We start from the raw sequence: 10,351 nt of genomic DNA, 5'->3' as shown, positions 1-10,351 counted from the left end.
TCCATGTTTTCTGCATCGCGGAAATCATAGGGCCCTACTAATGTAGCAAACGAATATGATAAGCTCATTGTGAGAGTAAAAGACGGGGACATTGTTGTTTATTTACTTAGCATTGAGTCTCTCCAACTAGGTGACAACGTAGCGTTAAATCACCATTCAACAGACTCAAACCACCACCGCACTGCAGTCTATTGGACTGCAGAAAGATACTAACTTTTCAATCTGCTACGTTATTGACTGTACTGACAAACTATGCTGACACTGTGTCTGCACCACAACAGGACGCGACAAAGCGACCGTTGAAAATCATTTGAACTTTGTGTCAGCACGTCATAAATAGACCTAGCCAACGAGGCATCAGTTTACTGCATCCAGTGTAGACAACATACACCGGACGTGCGCTGCGTGATGTGATGTGACCGATGTGATAAGCATGAGTTCTGGGCCGTGGCGCGGCCGGTATAAACAGCCGGTTATATAAATAAAAAAAGACAGCTTCGGTGGCCATAACACAGGCTTTAATGCACCGCAGACGCGTGCCGTGATGCGCAGATCAGCTCTAGTCTCTAACGTCACTGAATCTGCTGTTAAAAATGAGCCATCCATTCATCATATCATCATGCAAAACTAAGAATTAGAATCATTGTAATGTGACGATCAAATATAGGTGCGGGTGGGTGGCGGGTGGATAATTTGAAGCAGCAGACTTGGGTGAAGTTTGAGCTCATCCGCGCATCTCTACACTACCTATATGTTCGGGAAGTCGTGGCCTAATGGTTAGAGAGTCGGACTCGTAACCCAAAGGTCCATGTCATGTCACTTTCACTTTACACTGACCATTCAGAAGCATTTAATCTGCGTTATATGTTTCTGTAAAAAAAAAAATTTTATATCGGCGGCATATTCGCCGATACTGATATATCGGCGACAAGCTCATATCGGCCGATAATATCAGCTAAATGATATATCGGTCGGGCTCTATAAAACATAACCAATAATCTTTGATTTATTCACAACTTCAAAATTCAAGTTTTAAAGTGTAACAGATAAGTCTAAACAATCCATAATAATCAGTAATTTAATCCATAATTTACAGTTGGTTTATTTCCAAATTCAAGAAATAATTTTTACAAGGTCATTTATATGCTAAAATTGACAGAATACAATTTTAGAAGATAATAATAAGATAGATAGAAGATAATAAGAGAGGAAAACCGCCCATGAGAATGACAACCAGAACAAAAGAGGGCGAACACAACATCAAGACCGCCATAACAGCAAAGCTCCTTCTGATCAAACTCATCCGCGTGGATTTAACATCTTTCTAGGGACTGATGCATTCATTTGCCCTGAATTATAAGGACGTCGTTCTGTCGAGCACAGAGAGGCGAAAGCCGTAGCCATAGAGACGGGCCTCGTGTCGAACGACTCCATCTGAATGAACGCCATCTCTCTCCCTCTCCCCTTCCCTTCCTGTCTGTCACTCATTCACTTTCTCACGACACTTCAAATAATTCACACTGGTTCCTGTCCAGAGGCACACCTGTCACTCTGACAGAAAACAAGTTTCTGAAGTAGGCTGCTGAATGTCAAATGCTTTCTGTTAAAAGAACAGGCCTCTACAGGTAATGTGTAGGAGTTTAACCTTATCTACAAACATCAAGTGGAGTTTAAAAACAGTACCATATCTGTATATCGAAAAGGAAAGTAAACACAATTACATTTATTAATATTAGCATGAACTCCAAAGGTTCAACAATATGCAAAATTATTAATATGAAATGCATAAACAAACAAATGTAACAAACGCTCACTGTAAAAAACTATCATAATTTTAGCTGTAAAAGACTGTAAAAACGCTACGTTAAAAACCTGTTAATTAGTTAATGGTACATTCCCTATATACAGTGAAAAACTGTAATAGACATATTGGGACATTTTACAGTAAAATAATGTTAAGTTTACAGTTTTTGGAAGTGAAAAAGAACTTGATGTACTATAATAAAACTGTAATAAATTTAAAACTAAAACTGAACTTAAAAAATTAATAAAAACTTTATAGACATAATATAGCATATATAAATAATATATACAAAAAAAATGACAAAAACACAATAAAATTACTAAAACTAACTCAAATTAAAATGAAAACAGAAAATATAAAAATAAAAACTGATTCAATTTATTAATGAAAACTATAATAGTACTTAAATGATACTAAAATAACACTGGATGATATATATGTCAAATGTTGTTACTGCATTTTTTTACAGTACATTTCTGGCAACCACAGCTGCCAATTTTTTTTTTAACTGTAAATTTCATATTTTTTTAAATCAGTGCAGCAAAGCTGAATAGAAATGGTGACATATGCTGAATTATAAACTTTCCCTTAAACTGACATATAATTTAAAGTCTCATTATTAAGTAAATAAACACAAATAGGGTCATAATAACACATCAACAACCCCTGCTCTGGAGAAGGGGAAAGTGTGCGTGGGATGGTTGAGCCCTCATATCATAAATGTGCTGTGACTTGTCCTCATTCCTGAAATGTATTCAGAAAAGATTGATCAACAGCAGCTGTCATATTCTCCATGAACACAGAGATGCCAAAAACACAAGTCCACAAAACTACAGAGAAATGATGTTTACACAGCACAAACACCTCCCAAACCTGCTGAAATTCTATTTATAAAACTACTACTTTTATGTTTTCTGAACAAAAGCACAATATGGTGCGGGATGAGTTTCACACAGAAGTTTAAAAACTTTTAGGGACATTTCAACTCCCAACCATAGGAATGAGCAATAGAATATTAATATTAAAACAACAGCGATAATAATAATAATAATAATAATACAAAAATGTATATTTTAATTTCTTAATAATAAATGAATAGTATAAGAATCAACAACTCTTCTACCAAACAAATAAATAAATAAATTATATATATATATATATATATATATTATTGTATATATAATATACAATAAATAGTTAATTAGCATCACTGTAAGCCAGTTATGATCAATCAATCAAATGATTATACGCATGTTTAGAGGTTTGCATTGTCATTTTACAACGCCTTTGAAAGTGGCTCATGCAATCAGAATTTGGATCGATCTTTTCTGTTTTATAAGCTACAATGAATCATTTCATTGCCACTTTCACCACTACTTCTGTGCTGTCAAAAAGACATACGAGTCAGGCGACAGAGGTGACTTTCAGTCTTCCATATTATACCTCTGCTAATCATTATAATAATACCAAAGATCAGAAACCTTGTCTGTCTGTCTGAAATGATCTGTGACCTAACATTATGTTTACAAGCTGGAAAGCATGTAAATTGCTTTTCAAACATGCGACATGACTTGAGGAATCATTCACGTCTGTAATGCAATAACATGTGACATTACATGCCAAAGTGTCAGGAGTTTGTTCAAATCCCTCACGCTAAGCATGAGTGATAGTAATAGTGAAGTAATAGTGTTCGCCTTAGCAAACACCACCGAAAGAGCCAAAAATAGCATGTGCTGATGTGGTCCAATGTGTCTTATTAGCGCTCTCTCTCACACACACACACACTCAGAGAGAGTGAGTTCCTATAGACCTACTTTCTCCTCCTCTACTTAATAGGATTTATCAGCTTCAGTCTGTGAAACACAAACATACCTGCAGTCCTGAGCCCAGGCCTTCCATTAACACGGCTAATCAGAGACCTTTAGGGAGTGGATGAACCCCTTCTACACCTACAGATCCGTATAATTTGGTTCTCATGAAAACATGTCCAGCCCTCAATGTTCCTTAAAATCAAATAAAAAAAACATGAGAAATTGTCTTTTACATATCCTTCTACACCTACAGATCCGTATAATTTGGTTCTCATGAAAACACGTCCAGCCCTCAATGTTCCTTAAAATCAAATAAAAAAAACATGAGAAATTGTCTTTTGCATAAACATGAAATTCATTTTTAGGAACATCAAAATTGCTTTGTGAACTTACTGGCATGACAATTATACACATTTGACCTAAATAATCAATGTATCCGTTTTATTAGTATTTAGAATTAGAATCTCAATGATTGTTGTTAAAATATTTAAATCATCATAAATTAAATTACAAAAATTTAAGCACAAACAATACTATGATGTACAAATGTGCAAATTATATATAAATAAATATATAAGTTTACTGTTCAAAAGTTTGGGGATACATTTTTTTTTTTATTCAGCAAAGGTTGCATTAAATTGATCAAAAATGACTAAAAATATTTTTTTAAATACTATGAAAAGATGTATATTCATCAAAGAATCATAAAAACAAACAAACAAAAAACAACAACAACAAAAAAACATGGTTTTCACAAAAACTATTAGGCAGCATTACCGGTTTCATCATTGATAATAATCAGAAATGTTTCTTGAGCAGCAAAGCAGCATATTAGAATGATTTCTGAAGATCATGTGACACTGAAGACTGGAGGAATGATGCTGAAAATTCAGCTTTGCATCAAAAGGAATAAATTACTAAAATATAATTTATAATGAATTTTAAAATATATTCACATAAAATAATATTTATTTGAAATTATAATAATATAATGTAATGTTATATGCCAAATATAGTCTCTTATTTCTTTGTGTTAATTTTGAGGTGAACTTTGACCTGGACATGTTCATGACAGGTTTCAGCTCACTCAGCTCTCTTGGGTTCACACATAAAGCACTACATCACAACATATTAAATAAACTTTATCTCTCTGAGGACTTTAGAGTCTAATAGTGAGTGAAAATGATAAATTGTTCCAAAATAGAAAATGAACAAATCACCTTTCTAACGTCGTGAACTCACACACACTCACACAACATTACTGTAATTCAATCCTCATGATGCACACTAATCACTTCAACCGTCATCTATACACAAATGAACACAATTATCCACGAGATGCATAACAGTCCGACAAAGGCCATTTCCACACAAACCCTTTCAGAGCCAATGATTTGAATTCGGGATGAGAATCCATGAGTTTTTGATCATACGGTTGACATTAGTAGCTGGTCGCCCTGCATGCAATCTCAGACTTGGTATTAAATAACATTCAGGATGAATCACATTTCAAACTCAAGAGATGGAGTCTGAATCGAATTAGCGCTGGTCAGACGGCATGAGTTTGATGGTACTAATGGTCTCAAACCAACTTATGCAAAGGGAATGTATTTAGTTAAGTATATCTTGAGATGAGGTCACAAGGTGCAAGTGCAAGTCAACTGATTTGAATGCAAATGCAGATTACAGTGGTCAGTGCATCATTAATTTGATCTCATGACATGCACGGCGAATGCATTTCTGAGCTGAATTACAGTTCGCATGCAAAGCACTGATTCATGTGATTTAGAGACAGATGGAGAGAGTGGGAGAACGACAGGAGCGTGTGAAAGGCAACGTATGAAAGGTTATTGAGGGTGTAAAGAAGAAGGAGATTGTAGGAAGCAGAAAGCATGTGTGGGCAGCAGGCGGAGAGATGAAAGAGTTTCTCACTGATTCTCGGGCCTCATAAGAAGCATGTTACATGAGAGGACGACAGCCGGAAAATACTGAACAGACAAACAGAAAGAGACTGAGAGAGAGAGAGACGCCAGAGTAGAGATCAGAACCGATGAATACAATGTCACTGGACGCTATGTTTACATGCAAAATTTTAGGTGATGCAAACTAGAGTTTAGGCTGATGTCTAGAGAACATTGTGGCCAATGACTCACATAATGCTTAATGATGGCAAATAACATTTGCTCAATATAAATGAAGAGATATTTTACTATGCTTACTCAAAATGACTAAGAAAATTAAAAACAGAAAATGTGCAGTATCCATTTATTAAAGCTGCTGGTAAATGTTGTATTGACACAAAGCACTCCTGTAAATCAGCCGAGCGAGGAACGTTTTTAGCCGATAATCTCAAAATAGTAAAATACTGGGCATTAATTAAATGGCCTGCTCGATATCAATATATCTCAGTAATGTAAACACATTATTCAGAACATCCACTATAACGGAATATTCATTTAATCTCCATATTTCAAAAGAAAGAAATACTGGATGATGCACAAATGGATGAAAAGTGAAGAAATGAACAATACCCCTTTAAAAGTTTGGAGTCGCTACGATCGTTTTTAAAGTTTCTTCTGCTCACTAAGGCTGCATTTGTTTGATCAAAAAGAAAGTAAAATCAGTAATATTGTGAAATACTATAATTTGTAATAACTTGTTTCTATTTGAATATATTGTAAAATGTAATTTATTGCTGTGATCAAAGCTGAACTTTCAGTCTTCAGTGTCACATGATCGTCAGAAATCATTCTAATATGCTGATTTCCTGCTCAAGAAACATTTCTGGTTATTATCAATGTTGAAACAGATGTGCTGCTGAATATTTTTGTGGAATCTGTGATTTTTAGGATTATTTGATGAACAGAAATCTCAATAGAACAGCATTTATATGGAATAGAACTCTTTTGTAGCATGCGAAATGTCTTTACTGTCACTTTTGACCAATTCAATATTTCCTTGCTGAAAAAAAAGTATTAATTTCTTTCAAAAACATCTTTTGAACGGTAGTCTAAATCAATATACAGAGAAGTGAAAGAACCATAATAGCATACATTTTGCAATTCACTGTACTCTTATCTGTTTATTTTTAATAACTGAAATGTGTAATTTTGGCGCCACATCACTAAAAGAAAATTTCAAAAATAATAACTTTTCAAACAGGCTTCCCAATCACTCATTCTGTCTTGCGATTCAGATAATTTTGGTGTGCCAGACTGCTCAAACAAATAAAATCAATGATTTGAATGTGCCACAATGTTTATATTTTTTTTAATCAAAATTGCACACTTCAGCTTTAAGGACATTCATGAAAGATAATGACTTGATTAAATTACTGTGCCGAAGTACTAGCAATCCATCAGTGTGCATTTCCAGTATTTCCAGAAGATACTAGTGGGAAAAAATGTGCATCACAATATGCCGATCATGATATTTCATCAGCTGTTTAGCATACAAACCTCCTTTACATCTGAAATGAAGCTAAAAAAACTTAGCTCAAAGAGCTAAAAGATACTAAATATAAGTATGTTGTGATAAAAAGGAGCAAATATGACCATGTGAGGGGTTTTACAGGTCAAACAGAACAAACAGTGAGAGATTTCATCAATCCAGGATAACATCTCTCTTTCTTCATGCTGTCTGAAATCCTCTGTGCAACATCAGCAGATGAAGACAAAACATCAGAGCTGACGCTCAGACAGACGACACAAGCCATGACTCATAATTTCATCCATCTGATCGTCTGTTTACCTCTTTATCTATTTGCTTTCTCGCTCTTTCTCTCGCTGTGCTAAAGGACGTGCCATTTGTATCCCGAACGGTCGCGGCACCTGCAGCTTTGTGTCAGACACTATAATTCATCATCCTTAAGGAGTCACACGTCTCTCTCAGGACAGCATCTGCTGGAACCGCCAAAACCAGACAGAGAGAAACACGGCTCTTTCAACAGGGACCGAACGACTGAATGAGACCTAACAGCTTTGAACAGCACTAATGATACACCACTGTATTGGCCGGGCTGATTAATCTGCCAATTTCCTGGACAATTTGAGGTTATCGCATCAGCTGTTAACCGAGCCGCCTTGACCGTTTAACTGAAGTGTTTGTTTCTCCTAGTGCCAATTGCGAAATATACCAGCAGTCTTGCCAGTGAATAATGACCACTTTTTGTTTGAGGTTTTGAGTGCATTTTAAGTGAATATTGTGCAACATACTATTCCAAATGGTGTGCAAGTCTCAACTGTCCTCATTATGTTTTGTATATTGGCATTATATCTTATTGTTCAGAGCAGACACTGATTTCTAGAGAGCAGGATGCCTGAAGGCCGATATAATGCCAATACAACTTAAAGGACACCCAAAAATGAAAATTTGCTGAAAATGTACTCACCCCCAGGCATTACATCACTTGCTCACCATTGGCTCCTCTGCAGTGAATGGGTGCCGTCAGAATGAGAGTCCAAACAGCTGATAAAAACATCACAATAATCCACAAGTAATCCACAGCACTCCAGTCCATCAGTTAACATTTCGTGAAGTGAAAATCTGTGTGTTTGTAAGACACAAATCTATCATTAATTTGTTTTTAACTTCAAACAGTTGCTTCCGGCTAAAACACGAGTCCATAATCCTGTTGTTCTTCTTACATCAAAATCCACCCACATATTTGTTTAGAGCTGTTTTGGCTTGTAAACGGTGCTTGATCTGTGCAGATTTCTCTCCTGATTCAGACCAGACCACTTTTTCACTGGAGGAAGCGTTCCATTATTGTGGATTATGGACTTGTATTTTAGCTGAAAGCAACGGTTTGAAGTTAAAATGTCTTAATAATGTTTCTTACAAACATGCAGCTTTTGTCTTCTCCAGATGTTAACTGATGGACTGGAGTGCTGTGGATTATTGTGATGTTTTTATCAGCTGTTTGGACTCTCATTCTGACGGCACCCATTCACTGCAGAGGATCCATTGGTGAACAAGTTATGCAATGCTACATTTCTCCAAATTTGATGAATAAACAAAGGGGAACTAAAACGTGAATTAATTTCCCATAGTTATTGCCAAATAATCTCAAAAGAGACCAATATTGGCTAATTAACCTAGTTAATATACCATAGTACATTAGTGGAAATATTGTGTAAAATACTTGCTTCCAATTTTTTTTTGTACATTACATTTTCTTCTTATTAAGTTGTACTCTGCATATATCTACACTGTATTAGTATCATCCATTAAAACACCCCCAACACACTTCACCTTTCCACAAGCATACAAAAACAAACTGCTGATATCATAAAAACTTATGTAGGGTTTCATATCAAAACACAAGCAGCAAATCAGAAAGGAGAAAAGAACATCTACTAGACGTCTAAATCTTAAAATCAAGCAGCACTGAACCACATCACATCTTTCAGATTAATACAGATGCAGAGCATCAAAGTGACCTCAACGTCCTAGAATGATCAACTGGTTGATTCCAACGAAGAACTTACAAAATTATTACACTGTTGAAAGATAAAACGCCCAAAACCTACATATTCCAGCTTTATTTGAGCATTTAAAGGTCGCCTTTCCGGTGTCCTTTAGGACAAGGAATCTCAGGCCACATCTCGTGGAAATCAACACTGATCCATGTGTTTGAATACGACACTCTCCCAAGACTGACTGCAATGTTTCTGCATGCAACAGCATGCCAATGCATCAGGACATCAGCTCCATATAAAAGCCAGCAGACACGCATGAAACAGGAGAAACTCTTACCGGAGGCTCAGGTGGCTGTGTGGATGGAGGAATGCGGGTGTGTGGTGCTGCTGACTGCTGCTGGTGTGTGTTACTGCAGTCCGCATGCACTCAGCAGCAGCATCATCATCTTCATCATCTTCATCATCCTCAAGAGGCTCAGTCTGGGTTTGTCTGGACAGTCCTGCTGGCGGTGCTGAAGTGGACAGCTCCTCGACTCTGTCATGCATTCGTGTTTTACGGAGGAATGAGAAGGACAGCAGAGAACTGAGTGTGTCTAACTAACAGAGTAAGACATCAGCCCAGCCGGTAAGAGCACGAGGTGTATTTTCAATCACGCTTTACCATACTTCTCCTACTAGTAGTGCAGTACGCACAGAGGATGGAAAGTGCTGCTGTTACCTGTTACATTTGGTGGTTCTTCCTCCAGGGGGCGCGCGGTGGCTCATAAAGATGGCTCCTCCTTTGAGCTGCATTCGAATTTAATTCAAAATTATTAGAGACATTTGTATATTAAACAGTGTATTCGTTTAAATTTTTTTTTTATTTTAAAGCATATTAGCCGATATGATTATTGCAATTCATTCTAATTATCTTCATAAAAAATTGATTACGAAAAAAATATCCTAGTAATCAAAATTGACTATGATTGGTCCGTCTAGAGTAGCGCTGGGAAACGTAACACGTACCACGTGACATCGATGTCTTAGTTACAGAAACTTACAAATTAAATAATAAACACTAAGATAAGATCACTTTAAAGAGAAAAATAGTAATGCATATATAGAAATAGAAAAATCACATAATTATAATTAAAAAAGAAAAAAAAATAGGAGAAAAGAGAGGAATACCAATGATAATATTTTTTTTCGTTTACAGAAACTACATCCGTACAATTCTTTATCTTCTTAATATTCTTAATAAATACTGCAAAGTAAGGTGTATAATTAGTATTTATGGGTTGACACATTCAAACTGAATTCAAATAGCAATGAAAATA

At 35.9% G+C, this 10,351-nt stretch overlaps 1 protein-coding gene across 1 annotated transcript in view; it reads right to left on the bottom strand.

Annotated features, from left to right (window-relative positions):
* Positions 1–9,617, bottom strand: part of LOC107740843 (uncharacterized) — a 61,597-nt gene extending 51,980 nt beyond the window's left edge. Inside the window, exon 1 of the mRNA XM_016553367.1 lies at positions 9,373–9,617. The gene's annotated coding sequence lies outside the window, so the exon portion shown is untranslated. The remainder of the gene's footprint in view (positions 1–9,372) is intronic.
* Between the last annotated feature and the right edge of the window lie 734 nt (positions 9,618–10,351).

The sequence above is a fragment of the Sinocyclocheilus rhinocerous genome, unplaced genomic scaffold (genome assembly GCF_001515625.1).
Source record: "Sinocyclocheilus rhinocerous isolate Xijiao unplaced genomic scaffold, SAMN03320098_v1.1 scaffold1908, whole genome shotgun sequence".
Lineage (NCBI taxonomy): Eukaryota > Metazoa > Chordata > Actinopteri > Cypriniformes > Cyprinidae > Sinocyclocheilus > Sinocyclocheilus rhinocerous.
This window is presented reverse-complemented; position numbering and strand designations above follow the sequence as displayed.